Here is a 16,192-nt window from a genome sequence, read left to right as displayed (position 1 = left end):
ATTTATACTCATTCAAAGATGACCCTTGTGAATTCAAATGCTAAAACTTGATGGATTTCAAAACTCTTAGCTTGTACTACCATAAGTGACTCATACAACTAAATTTAACACATCATAAGCTCTTTTATAACTAGGGTACTCTTGGTAATTTAGGTTCCCAAATATCTCTTAAAAAATTGGGGTTTTCACATATACGAACAACGGTTCATTTTTTAGCTTAGGAAAGTGCGGGGCATTACACTTTCTCAACACTGGTTGTTGTGAATTGTTTTGTATAAAGCCTAATATCTATCCTATTCTATGCAATCTCTTGTGCTACCAAGTCATGAACAGATCCATAAGAATTATTTTCTCGAATGGCATATGTATTTGCACCATGCTTAGCATCTCTAGTGTGCCAACCTCTATTAGTCATTGAAATATCATCCAGCATATTCTGTGCAGTATCCTATTGAATACAGATAAACGCTCCTCCTAAAATTTATCTACCAATTTTGTAGAACTAATATTCAGTGATCTATAGAAGATTTCCAATTAGTTGGACCCTATCATTTTATGATTCATTACTATGCTCAGCTTCTTCTTGGATCTAAACGATGCCTCAAACATGGAATCTGCAGGTAACTATATGAATTTATAGATTTTATCCTTTAACTATAGCATCCTTACAAGAGGGAAAACCCTATTTTAAAATTGTCTCTACAACTCATACAAAGTACTGATTAAACTTTATGGAAAGTCTCCTAATCATAGTGATGCTTCACTTGTCAATGAAAATGGGAACAACCTTAACCTTAAAGCTTCCTAGTCCAACCCCTAGAATAGTATATGATGTGCAGATCCTAGTAAAATTAGCTAGATATATGTTCACATCATGTCTTGCTAATCCTGAAAACACACCCATTACATTCAATAACTATTTCTTATTTCTACTAATATCAAACATCATATTGGGGGCAAAGTAGGAATAATGATGTTTTCTCTCTCAGTAGGTTCAACATAACCCATATCCTCTTTATCATTATTGGATGTTGATGCTGATATGCAGGAATTAATGGAGCTCTACCTTTCTAAACTCTATCTCCATGCTCGGCTACTTATTATGGTCTAGCTAGTCCTTCTTCTTAATTTAACCCACCCTTATCACCTAATCAAGCCTCCTCAGATATTATTCTCTCTCCCTCTACAACAACTAGAAGTTTTTGCATTTGTAAATCTATAACATTCTTTGGATAACCTAGAGTACACAGTAGTGATGCCTTGGGATCCATAGGTAGAGGAACAGGGCCTTAAACGCCAGTGGGAACTCTATCAAGAATTTGTCCTGACATCCTTCTCAGGGTTTGAAGAATTCGTTTAGGCTCTATATAAAAATGAAGTAAGGGATTACCTCATTTACTAGTGTTTGACATACACCAATGTATGCCAAATCAAGAACAGAAAATAAAACCTTGTAATTTCACCAATTCAATTAACTACTCAAATTGTCTTCCCCAACAATGGTGCCAAAATTTAAAGACATATAAAAATGACCTCCTAAGATCCACCTACACTCTAAGATTCTACCTCTATAGACCCAATAAGATACATGTGATGATAACCTCTAATAGGGAATCACTACCTCCTAATAAAATTCCTCTAACATTGTATTGATGATGTGGCCTCTTACTGATACATCCATATATCAATATACATGCTCACTATGGTCCAAGTGTGATAAAAAACCTAAGAAAAAGATGACTCAGCTGTTATCAAATACTCTGATGCCCTTCGAGGTGGCTAAGTTAATTTTCTTAAAATCCACATACCAACACATGCTCTAAAGTGTATATTATGAGAGTATGTCTATCCTTCTTGATAAACTCAATCTCATTCTCCAAAATATATAGAGAAGCCCACTAAAAACCAATAATCCCAACTCTAGTCATGGAACCACTTGATGTACTAGATACTATTTCTAGTTTAGAATTTCCATTAAAATGCTCAGAACCTCTACACTTAAAGAAGTAATTTGGTAACAAATTTATCAGAGCTAGGGCTAGCCATAAATTCTCTAGCTTATGTTGTAGATCATCAACCTTAATATTGAAACACCTAGGATTAGAACCCTTGGAAAATTCCCACAGTTTTTAATTTTTAGGTAGGGTACGATTTAAGCATACCACTCATATACTAAGGTATGACTACTACCCACCTTCTCATATGATGATCAGTTTAGGGTAATAGTATTTTCTCCAATGTATGGTTGAACATCATACCAATCATATGATGGTGTATGATTCATAAGATACCTAGTTGTATAATGCTTACAGTCTTGGCCTAAGTATTCTGACATGGGTATGGGTTGTAGGGTACCACTCATACCTTAGGGTATGAGTTATGCATGTCGAGTCGTATGTTGGTCAGTTTATGGTCCTTGGTAAGGTCTAGGATATAAGTTAGGGTACCATGCATACCCTAGGGTACGGGTTAATAGGGTGAGTTATTCCTACCTAGGTTCACTATTCAATATTTAAGCTGAAGACATTTAATACTTTTCCCAACCCTAAACCCTTATAACCCATAAATTATAACCTCAGATGGCCCTTAATTCTTCATATATACATATTTACAAATACTACAAAACTTCTCTCTCAAGATTGAAGTATGGGTTTTAAGAGGTATCCTTCAAGATGCTTGAGGACCAAAAAACCTTTCGAGAGTTATCTTGTATAAGGCATGTGATTCTTCCCTTATTATTATTTCTCAAGTATCATGTCGTTTAAACAAATTTTATGAATCATTAATTGTGTTTTTTGAAACAAATGTTAAGGGCCTTGATATATAGTAATGGATGATGTTTACTATTGTTTAATCTTGTGTTTATGCTTGTTTTTGGTGATGGTTTGCACATGTGGGTACTTGTTGATTGTGCTTTAACAAATGGGTTATTAGTAACCCTAAGTTTGATGATTATAACTTTTATTTTGATCTTGGTAAGGATGTTCCCTCAAGGTATTTATGAGAATATCTACTTGAAATAACTAGACACATGTTAATCGTATTTTGAACTATGGAAATTGCTTAATAAGTAAGAATGCTCGGTAAATGACTTTGTAAATGTCGTGTTGGACATGTAAAAAATAAACTATTAACCTTAGTGGTTGGAATGGTTAAAAAGGATTTTGAGTCCTTATGCATGAAGTTGAATTGTGTTTAAACTAAAGCTTAATGTAGGAATGCTAATGATGAATAAATTGTTTGATAAGGGTATTGATAATTATAGTTTAACTTGAATTATGGCTTAAACTAAGGCAATGGACTATTAAAGTTATTGATTAATAGATGGTTCAAGGAGACCTTCTGGTCATGTATGGTGTTGAATTGTGTTCTTGATGGCTTGAAATGGCTAAGTTTTATTAAAGTCCTTAAATATTGAATTGAGTGGGTGTGAATGCATGTTAAAAAAGTAAGAGCCCCAATATCTACTAGTAATAGACATGATGGATTGTGGTTAGAGTCCACTTGCACAATAAGATTAATTGTGGTTAGAGTCCACTTATTTGATAAGATGGATTATGGTTAGAGTTCACTTTTCTAACAAATGTCTTATTGTTAGAATCCACTTGTCTAACAAGAAGCTTATGCTTAGATTCCATTTGCATGATATGCCGGCATGGGTTAGAGTCCTCTTGGTTGATATGACCTACGTGGGAGGAAAGTTAGAGTCCCCCAATTCATGGTTCATTATTGGGTGTTTTGAAATGTATGTTATGGCCTTGTTATCTCTTGAAATTTGTTGTATTTAAATATATCTACATATCTATGTGTATGAATGTGGTATCTTATGATTGTTTTACTTGGCATTGAATAATGACACTATTTTATCCTTACTCTTGAGTTACATGCTAGTGCTCAAATCGCTAACCTTCTCTTGATGTTGTGTCCTCAGGTGACATAAGGGCCAAAACTTCTTCTCTTCCTGTGCAGTGACTAAGTGTTTGAGCAGATCATGTATTGACTTCAAAGTGGTGAGATTCCATACTTTGTAAGGCATATATTTCATTATTTTTCTATATTATGTTATAGACTTATATTAGACTTGGTTTTTAGCTATTGTTGGGGGCATGTCTTTCCATATTTTAGACATCGGATTCGTAGAGGCTTATGGATGATTGTGGACTTGGGTAGGTTAGATATTTTATGTTTACATGGATGAAAAGATTAGAAATTCTTAAGTTATGTTTATTAGTCTTGTTTTCATAATCTTAATATATGTTTGGAGTTCATCCGACACTTGTGTATTGATGTAATGGTTAGGCTGGGTTAATGGGGAAATCTTTGGTCCTTGTAGGGATTGAGATGACCATGTGGCAAGGCCCCATTTTGGGTCCTGTCAAGTTGGTATCAAAGCCTAGGTTCTTGGTCAATTGGATATCCACAAAGCCATATCAAGTAGAGTCTCTATTATGGGTTTGTAGCTCTCCGCACTTATAATAGAAAGGCTATGAGACATTTAATAATGTTTCACCTTATTGATTTCTTATTTCGAGCTGTAGAGTTTAAGGCCTTGGATCCTTCTGATTTCTATTTGATTGCCTTTCAGATCAATCCTCCAAGAAGATCTAAAGTTCCTACAAATCCTTTCATCTTGACTGGTGATGATGTTAATAGGACTCGCTCTATTTATGGAGTCCATACTCGATCTAGGGGTCTAGTACCTAATGGCCTAGGAGTTCCACTAGTTCCTTCTAGTCCTCCTCAAGTTCCTCAAGCTGACGTGTCAAATACCAAGTTTCGTCAGTCAATTCATATTATTTCTCAGTTGGTAGCTTCTCCGACTGAGTATGGTGCATCTTCTACTCTATCTTCTGAGGACACAAGGTTTGGCCAGTTTATGAGATTGAGTCCTGCGATCTTTACCAATATTTAGGTAGAGAAAAATCCCTAAGGTTTTAAATGATATGGAAAAGAATTTTAGAGTTCTATATGCCACTAATATGGAAGGGGTAGAGTGTATGGCCTATCAGTTGAAGGATGTGGCATGCTAATGGTGTGAGGAGTGGGAACAGAAAGCTGGTGGTGCTTATAAGTCATGTGGGAGTCTTTCATTAATGTGTTTTTGGACCGCTTCTATTCTTAAGATTTAAGAAAAGCAAAGGCGAAGGAGTTTGTTAATCTTCAGCATGGAAAGAAGTCAGTCAAGGAGTATGTCTTGAAATTCTAACAATTGTATATGTATGCTCAAGAGATTGTATCAGATATGAGGGTTCACATAAGAGAGTTTTCCTCAAGATTGTCTCATGAGTTAGTCCTTGAGAGCAAGGTGGCCTTGTTGATCAAAGACATGGACATCTTTAGGTTAGTTGTGTATATGCAACAAGTAGAGAAAAATAAAAAAAATTGGTTGAGTTCAATGAAAGGCAAGGAAAAAAATTAAGGCCTTTTGAGAAAAGTGGCAGCATGGTGGTAAATGGCCTAGGAAAAAGTGGGGGAGTTTTGATTATTTATCCTCATTTAGTGCTTCTTACTCGAGGCCAATGGGTGATTATCGATCTTAGTTTTGTGGTGTATTTTGGGAATAGGGTGCCAAATCTTAACCTAGTAGGGCTCAGTTGACCCCATCCCATCCTTCTTGTAGAATCTATTGTCAGCATATCATGGATAGTGTAAGAAAAAAAGGAACAAATATTTTAGATGTAGTTAGAATAGGTACATGCAATGAGAGTGCCCTTCTTTAGTGGCTTCTTGGGACAACAAGGCCCCTATTGATACTTCATCTGCTCCTGTACTGAAGCGTGATATTTTGCTTTTGCTTCTCTTTCTAGTACCGGTACTATCCAGAATCATTTGTATGCACTTTCTACTCGCCAGGATTCTTAGGTATCTTCTGATATTTTTATATGTATTTTGAAACTTTTCTCCCAAGATATGTATTGCTTACTTGATCTAGGGTCCACACATTCTTAAGTGACCTTATTTATGGTTGTGTATTTTGATTTTGATCTTGAATGTTTGTTAGTTCCTTTTTCTATTTCTACCTCAGTAGGAGACTCTATGGTTGTTAAAAGAGTCTATACAGTTTATGGTATCTGTTAGAGGTATAGAAACTCTTGTAGTCTAGATGAAGTTAGCTATTATGAATTTTGATGTTATATGGGGGTTGAATTGGTTGTATTCATGCTATGATTTCTGAGAGTGTTTGACCCGTACGGCCAATTACAAATTCCTTAATGAGTCGATGATTTTATGGGAAGGGGATTCTTTAGTGCCTAAGGGGAAGTTTGTCTCATATCTCAAGGCTTGAAAGATGACTTCTAAAGGGTATTTGTATCACTTGTTCTGAGTTAAAAATTCTAACTCCAAAGGTCTTTCTCTAAAATTTGTTTCCATGATTAATCAGTTCTTAGAGGTCTTTCTTGATGACCTTTATGGTATTCCTCCGTATAGGAAAATTGATTTTAGGATTGATCTTATTTTAGACATAAGTTTAATTTTTATCTCTCCTTATAGAATAGCTTTGATGGAGATGAAGGAACTTAAGAAGCAAATGAAGGATCTCTTATATAAAGGTTTCATCTATCCCAGTGTGTCTCCTTGGGGTGATCCCGTGTTGTTTTTGCATAAGAAGGATTGTTCACTTTGAATGTACATTGATTATCATTAGTAGAATAAGGTGACCATAAAGAATAAGTATCCTCTTTCTAGGATCAATGATTTATTTGATCAACTTCAAGGTGCGAAGTGTTTTTCTCAGATTGGTCTAAGGACAAGTTATCATTAGCATAATATTAGGGAAATGGATATCCCTAAGACTTCCTTCAAGATCTAGTACGGTTTCTATGAGTTCCAAGTTATATCTTTTGGGTTGACTAATGCACCAACGGCATTCATGTACTTTATAAATAGGGTTTTTCATCTATTTTTGGATTTTCTTGTCATTTTCTTCATTGATGACATCGTGGTTTATTCTACGAGTGAGGCAGATCATGTTGATCACATCTGTGTTGTGTTGAAATCCTTTAAGGATTATCATTTAAATGCCAAGTTCTCAAAGTGTGAGTTTTGTTTTAAGGTTGTGGCTTTCTTTGGTCATGTTATTTCTAGTGAAGGGATAATGGTGGATCCACAAAAGATTGTATTGGTTAAAGAATGGCCTAGACCTACGACTCCAATCGATATTTGAACCTTCTTGGGTCTAGCCAACTACTATAGAAGATTTTTGGATTGTTTATTTAATGATAGCTGCTCAATTAACTAAGTTGACCCAAAAGAAGGTCAAGTTCTTATGGCCGGATACGTGTGAGGGTAGTTTTTAAAAGTTGAAGGATAAATAGACTTCGGCTCCAGTTTTGACCTTGCTTGATGGTAATGATGGTTTTATAGTGTATTGTGATGCTTCTCGCATTGGGATTAATTATGTATTGATGCAGAATGGTAGGGTGGTGGTTAATACTTCTAGGCATTTGAATGTTCATGAGAAGAACTACCCTACTCATGACTTTGACTTGCTAGCAGTGGTATTTGCATTGAAGGTTTGGTTTCACTATCTCTGTGGGGTTCACTTTGATATATTTTCTTATCATAAGAGCATATAGTATGTGTTCACTCAAAAGGAGTTGAATCTCAAGCAAAGAAGATGGCTTGATTTGCTAACGGACTGTAATATGAGCCTCCATTACCATCTAGGTAAGGCTAACGTAGTTGTTGATGCTCTTAGCAGGATACCCATGGGGATTTTAGCTCATGTGGAAAAGGATAAGCGAGAATTAGTTAAAGACATTCATCATTTAGCTAATCTTGGAGTTCATATCACGGATTCAAAGGATGGTGGTGTATTTGTGCATCAGGCATCGCAGTTGTCTCTTATTGTTTAGATAAAGGAAAAGTAAATGTTAGACCCTAATTTTATAAAGATAAAGAGTAATGTGGGTCAACAAAAGGTTGTCAATTTTGCTATTAGTGGTAATGGTATGTTGAGGTACCAAGGTAGGCTATATGTTCCCGATGTCGATGGACTGAGGGAAATAATTATGACCGATGTTTATTGATTTTGATATGGTATTCATTCGAGTTCTATGAAGACGTATCATGACCTTAGAGATTTTTATTGGTGGAATATTATGAAGCGGGATGTGGCTATCTATGTGGCTAAGTATATGTTATGCGAACAAGTGAAAGTTGATCACTTGAGACCCAATTTTTCATACCAAGATATAGAGTTTCAAGAATAGAAGTGGGAAGTGATTAATATGGATTTCATCACCGGTCTTCCCGGTCTCCCAATCAATGTGATTCTATTTGGGTCATTGTGGATAGAATGACCAAGTCCCCTTATTTCTTGCTAGTGAAAACTAGTTATTCCATGGAGAATTATGCTAAGTTGTATCTTATGAATATTGTGAAGTGGCATGATGCTCTGGTTTCTATCATCTCAGATCATTGTACTCTATTCTCATCTCACTTTTGGAAGTCATTTAATAAAGATCCGGGGACTAGTTACGCCTTAGCACCGCTTTCCACCTATAGATAGATGTATATGTGGATAGGAACATTGAGACATTGGAATATATGCTCCGTTCTTGTGTGATTGATTATGGAGGTAGTTGGTATGACCATTTTTCTTTGATTGAGTTTGCCTATAACAGTAGTTACTACTATTATATTGGTATGGCTACTTTTGTGACATGATAGGGTAGGAAGTGTTATTCTCCTATTGGGTGGTATGAGGTTCATGAGGGTAAGTTACTTGGCCCTGATTTGGTCCACCAAGCCTTGGAGAAGGTAAAGGTAATCTGTGATATATTGAAAGCCGCTCAAAAATGCCAAAATTCCTACGTGGATATAAGGCGAAGGGATTTGGAGTTTAATGTTGGTGATTGAGTATTATAAAAAGTATATCCCATCAAGGGAGTGATGTCGTTTTGTAAGAAAGGGAAGTTGAGTCCCCAGTATATTGGTTGATATTTAATTTTGAAGAGGGTTGGTAATGTTTCCTATGAATTGGAGTTGCCCTCTAGTTTAAGCTCTATCCATACGGTGTTCCATGTCACCGTGTTGCAAAAATTTATAGGTGACCATTGATTTCTTCTTTCATTAGAAGATGTTGGTGTTTCAGACTCTATGTCCTATTAGAAGGTCCCAGTGAGGATCTTGGATTGATAATTTTTTTTATTCTAATGAAAGTGGTGGCTTCGGTGAAGAATCTTTAGAGGAACAAAAAGTTTGAGGAAGCTACTTAGGAGGCGGAAGAGGACATGCAGTCTAAGTATCTGCATTTTTTTTATGTTCCAGAAACTTATGCTTGAGGTATGTGTTAATATTCTTAACTTGATTTATTTCATTGATAGGCAATTAGTTCAATACCCTCAACTTTGAATTGAACAAATATTTTGATAGAATGGGTTCGAGTCCCAAAGTCAAGTGGATAAATGGTTGATTGATAATGATCATAGCATGTTTCTTATCCTTGATGTATTTTTTGGTTTTAGAACATAATTAAAAGATTAGTTTGATGTGTAATGATATATTAACTCAGGTTTGTGTTGGCCTTTCACTTCATTCGAGGACGAATGATCCAAGTGACGGAGAAACACCTAGGCTTTGAGCCCTCAGAAAATTCACCCAAGTTTTGAGTTTTTGGGTAGGGTACGATTTAAGCATAATACTCATATGCTAGGGTAAAACTAGTATCCACTCTCTCGTATGATGATCAATCTTGGGTGATTCTATTCTACTCAATGTATGATCAAGGATCATACCAATCATATGATAGTGTACGAGTCGTATGATACCTAGTTGTATGATGCTTGAAATCATGGCCAAAGCATTCTAACTTGGGTAAGGGTTATAGGGTAATACTGGTACCCTAGGGTACGAGTTACGTATGTGGAGTCATATGTTGGTTAGTTTAGGGGTCCATGGTGAGGTCTAGGGTATCAGTTATGGTACCACTTATACCCTAGGGTACAGGACAATATGATGAGTCATACCCTCATGGGTTCACTTTTCAGCATTTAAGTTGAGGGCATTTTAGATATTTCCCACCCCTAAACCCTTATAAACCAGGACTTATAACGCCATCTAGCCTTTCATTCTTCACATATACATGTTCAAAAACATTCCAAATGCTCTCCAAAACTTCTCTCTCAAGATTGAATCTAGGGTTTCAAGAGGTGTCCTTCTAGAGGCTTGAGGACGAAGAATTCTTTAGGGAATCATCTTGTATAAGGAATGTTATTTTTTCCTGGTTATTTCTCAAATATTATGTTATTTAAACAATGTTTATGAATCATTAATGGTTGTTTCTGAAACAAATGTTAAAGGTTTTGATGTATAATGATGGGTGATTTTTACTCTTGTTTAATCATGTGTTTATACTTGTTTAAAGTGATAGTTTACACATGAGGGTGATTGTTAATTGTGGTTTAAAAAATAGGTCACGAGTAACCCTAAGTTGTATGATTTAAAGTTTGATTTTTGTCATGGTAAGGATGTTCTCTCATGGTGTTTGTGAAAATATCTACTATAAATAACTAGTCGCATATTAATGGTGTTTTGAGAATGTCTTAATGAGTAAGAATGTTTGGTAAATGACTTTGTAAAGGCCTTATTGGACATGTAAGAAGTAAATTTGTAACCTTGGTTGCTGGTATGGTTAAAATGGGTTTTGAGTCCCAAAGTATGAAATTGAATTCTGTTGGAACTAAAGCTTGATGGTGGAATGCTAATGAAGAATTAATGGTTTCATAAAGGTCTTGATGACCATAGTTTCACTGGAATGGTGGTTGAAACTAATACATTAGACTATTAAAGTGATTGATTGTTATATGGTTCATGGAGACCTTTAGGTCATGTATGGTGTTGAATTATGGCCTTGATGGCTTGAAATAACTAGGTGGGTTGAAGTCCTTAAATGTTGAATTGAGTGGGTGTAAATGCATGGACAAAGGGTTAGAGTCCCAATGTCGACTAGTAATGGACACAATCACTTATGGTTAGAGTCCACTTGCATAATAAGATTATTTCTGGTTAGAATCCACTTGTTTGATAAGATGGAGAGTGGTTAGAGCACACTTGTCTAAAAAATGGCTTGTGGTTAGAGTCCACTTGCATGATATGATGTCTTGGACGTAGAGTCCTCCTGCTTGATATAACCTAATGCTAGTGGAAGGTTAGAGTCCTTCACTGAATGGTTCATTATTGGATGCTTTGAAATGTGTGTTATGGCCTTGTCATCTCTTAATACTTGATGTATTTACATACATCTACATGTCTATGTGTATGAATGTGGTGTCTTATGATAGTTTGACTTAGTATTAAATAATTACACTATTTTATCCTTACACTTGAGTTACGTGCTAGTTCTCCAACCGTTATCCATTTTCGGATGATGTGTCCCCATGGGACCAAGGGGCCGGAGCTTCTTCTTGCCTTCCTACGCAGTGACCAGGTGTTCTAGCGGATCATGTGCTGACTTTAAAGTGGTAAGATTCCTTACTTCGGAAGTCATTCATTTCATAGTCTTTCTATCTTACGTCATAGACTTGTATTAAACTTGGTTTTTGGATATTTTCGGGGGCATGTCCCAACATATTATAGAAATCAGATTGGTAGAGGCCTATGGATGACTGTGGGCATGGGTAGGTTGGATGTTGTATGTTGACATGAATGGAATGATTAGACATTCTTAAGTTATGTTTATTATTCTTATTTCCGCTATCTTAATATATGTTCGTAGTTCATCTGACTATTGTGGATTGATGTGACGGTTAGGTTTGGTTAACGGGGCGATCTTCGATACTTATTGGTCTTGAGATGCCCATAAGACAAGTCCTACTTCCAGGTCATGTCAAATACTAACTCCCTTGCCCAGCATTGAGTTAAAACTTTTGAAACACATGCAAAATTCTCAACAACATCTATTGATACCCTCATGTCATTAATTTGGGAACGAGTGAAGTCAAAGAAAGTACAAGAGTTTCATAGAAATAAGGAACACAAAAGAGAGTGAAGAATAGAATTTCCTAAAAATTTCCTATAGCCTCCCATACAAAGGGATACATGCATCTCCGTACCAATCTACAAGACTCATCTAGACACATAGCTCTTATACCACAACACCAGTAAAGCCAGGATCTGATACCAATTTTCCATGACCCAATTTCTCAGGCTGTGGTTGCACCTACCATAACCCACTAGTCGGTAAGATAGTCCATTGTTTAGAACAACTAGTATCAGTCTAATAAGAAAGGTAAAAGTAGAACTAAATAACAAGGATAAAGAAAGCAAGAAGAAATAAAATATTCCCCCAAAACCTGGTGGAGCCAGTACAAGAACTTCTAATATAATTAAGGTAGAAAGTTAAATATAGAATAAATTTACATATACAAACTATATCCAAAATAAAAAATAGAGTAAGTCTAAAGATTTATGAGGGAGCAAAGGAACACTCTTAAAATCAGGAGCTCACCCCAAATCTGTAACTCGTAGCTGCTCCGCAGGATACACATGTCAACAGTGAAAACTTATATTATGATCTGTAGGCTGCAAAAGTATAGTATGAGTACCAAACATGTGGTACTCAGTAAGAATCGAATGACTAAGATCTAAATATATTCAAGTATAAATAACTGTTAAAGTAGGAATATAAACTACAGGCTTCTTACCAAGAAACTAAACGTAATAATACTAATGCAACAATAAGGATAAACTAGCCTATTCTAATAGTAACTAGGGACTAAAGTGTAGTACCATATATAAATATCCAACATATAAACAAAGAGTGAAACAAAGATATATAGTAATATACAAGGCCAAAGGATGCATAAACAAAATGAATATATAAAAAGGGAGATAGATACACAATAGTACGATATATACATACATATATTGTATATATTTATATATACATATACATATAAAGGACAAAATCAAAGATAGTATCCTAAGGGAGCTAACCTACATCTTAAGAAATCCTAATCAAGTAGGAAAAGAAAGACTAGTATAGTAAGGGCTGCTAAACATGTCATAATCTATCAGTGGTATAACATACCGTAATAGAGAAAAGTAATCAGAAACGACAGACAATATCTGATACAAGTCATAATATTCTATCCATTAACTAACAATAATAACTAACAGTAAACTGACTGGCTAGTTCAAAAAAACAATAACCTAATTACGCCCTCACAAGCATAGAAGGTTCAAGCAGCACTCATCAAACAACAATCATAGCTTATACACATATAATCCCTCATATGGTAAGTAAATATAAGATCCAAACAATCATACTACTAATTGGCAATGTATATGAACTAAATGAATGCAACATAAACTGATAATACTATGTCTAATCTAAGTGACATAATTTAGCAAGTGTTTACACCTCCTCCAACTTAATATTTTAAAAGGCAGGACCTACAAAGTTATCCTTCTCTAGCACTATGGCTCACGGATGAAAATTATCCATAGGGCACATGGGATATGCATATATATTGAATATATTTAAACCAGTACTTCCAATAATTATCATAACCAATCTACTCCAACTAATATCATAGATATATAAAAATATATAATAAGTGTTCAAAATTAAACCGAGACAAAAATAATGTAAATATGTAAATCCATTGCCTGAGATTAAGCTTTGTACTAAATTTGTATTGTATAATAAAAAGGGTCAAAATCTCCATCAACCAAAATAAATAATAACTAAAAAGCGTGGTTAAATAATATACCAGAATCAACCTTGGCCTAAGCTCGAAAATATCTCATTTAGTTCTAAATGTTCATAAATTATTAAATAAGGTGGTACAATTTCTATTGTAATAGATTCCCCTTTAAAAGTGAAAGAGTAGAAATACGACTATTTAAAAAAAATAGTAGTAAAATTAGGGATTTGGTTGAAATCATAAAACTAAGTAAATGTAAATGTGCCTAAAAGTATGTATGTCATCACCAGTATCTAAATAATACAACTATAAGCATCTGTAAAACATAACCACATCATTATAAGGTATAGAATACTAAACCGGTGCTCAGCTAGTGTTGTAACCACGACCTTAGGCCCATGATATATAATTAACTATAATATTAACACCATAATACAAAGAATAAGGTAAATAGGGGAATGAAGCTACTACAAGGGTCTAATCTAGAAATATCACTCCCAAATACTATGTAATATGATAATTTGTATTCTAAAGGATTCCTTATACCAATCTAGAGCTAATAAATCCCATCATTAGATATTATAGGATTGTATATCCTTAAAAGGTATTTTAGGCTAAGATTCAGGTCACATATCTATTTTGAATCACCTAATTAGTCCAAGTTATGATACAGAATTCATAATCCAATTTTATAATCCCTAAGCATGCAATCTACACAAAACACTATCTCATTAAGAAAAGTCGCCTGACGTCTACCTCTATAATGAACTACATTATACAACCATCCACTAACCACTCGTCTTTTTCTCTATGATCCCAAAATAATATTTCACTATCAAAATAATAATCTACATAATAATAGGAGTAAAATGATACCTATATTGAAATCTATAACTCCAGGCCCAAAATTAGGTCAAAAATAAGCCCATGGGCCCTGCTAACGGAATCCAAAAATTAAATTCATCATGGGGGCTCTTTAAGAACAAAAAATACCTACTCAAAAATTAAGGTAGGAGAGAGGAAAAAAAAGCAAAAAGTCATCATCTATAAATAATGGATCAAATTAGCCCCAACATTCAATGGAAAAGAGGGGGAAATAAGAATTAAATGAAGGATTTAGGAAGAAAATCACAAAGAAATTAGTGGAAATGGTCACTTCATCATCCCCTACACATCCCTAGGACCAATCAATTATTTTCCATATTTTTATAGGATAAAATGACCATTAATAAAGAATTTAAAGTCAAGATACTAGGGTGTAATTTGGAAGACAATAATTTCTAGGCCCAGTGGTTACTCGTCATGATTGCGAGGACCCCTGGCCATGATCACGATGCACATGAGAGTTGTACATTATAAATGTGAGGGATGTGATTTGAACACGAATACTTAGCAAGTCACTCTATTGCAAACAAGACAACAAGTGTTGGAAATACGACGAAGGGGAGGAATTGGGTCAACTCGACCCTTAATCACAAATGCATGAGGAAAGGCTCACGATTGCAGTGGTTAAGAGTTTGACCCTTTATGAATGTGGCCTAAATCTCATGAAAGTGACTAAAAAGTAGGCTTGCACCAAATGTTGGTAAACAAAAAAAGATACCTAAGTTCAAATGGACTCTGACTGGGTTCTCGAAATTTATATAAAACCCTATGTGTGCAAATAAACTATGTTACCATACAAAATTTAAAATTATCGACTCCAAGGAACTATTGAAACATTTATTTGATATTTCTTTAATTAAATATAGGTCCCATATATAGTTCTATTTTAATCGAGTTCTACCCAATAACCTAAAATGAGGCTGGGAGCCTCACGACTGGAATAAGGGTCACTTTATCCTAAAATTAATGTTACAGAAAAGATGACATTATTGGATTTATCCCAAGCTTTTTACTAAGACTTTTGTTCTGAGACCAATTCCTTAAAAGATAAAGCTCCAAAATAGGAAAATGAGCCTAAAACTTAAATGAACTATTACATAACAAAATTAATAGTTCAACAAGTCATAAATGATTTGCAGCTATGATGGGAAGGCTCAAAATATTGTAAATACAAAAAAATAAGAAAAAAACCTGGAGTGTCATTATATGCACCTTGTCTTTTAATTTATTCAACTCAATCAGCGTCATCTATAAAAAGAAATAGAGATGGATTTTGATGCATGCATACTAAGCCAAGATAAAAGAATCACGGGCTATAGATCAAGTCATTATTTTGTAGGCCTAGAAGAAGGTTGGAAAGAATACTTGAATTCCACCAATTGGCTCAAACGAAAGTACAACAAGAAGGATAATAGGAATCATTTATGTAAAATGGTTGTTTCATGACTTTTTATTGATCCACCAAAAATGATGACAACCAAACAAAACCCTTACTTCATTAAGTGTAAAATTGTAATAGCTAGTATCTTCCTTTACATAATAGTAAAAGTAGAGGTTCCTTAATATTTCTGAAGGTAGATTATGTTGATTGAATATGAACACTAAATAGTCTTTGATAGTTTGAGCTTTTGTTTAATATTTTTACTGTTTAATGT

Source organism: Capsicum annuum, chromosome 12 (assembly GCF_002878395.1).
Source record: "Capsicum annuum cultivar UCD-10X-F1 chromosome 12, UCD10Xv1.1, whole genome shotgun sequence".
Lineage (NCBI taxonomy): Eukaryota > Viridiplantae > Streptophyta > Magnoliopsida > Solanales > Solanaceae > Capsicum > Capsicum annuum.
The sequence above is the reverse complement of the archived record's forward strand: the minus strand, read 5'-3'. Positions refer to the sequence as shown.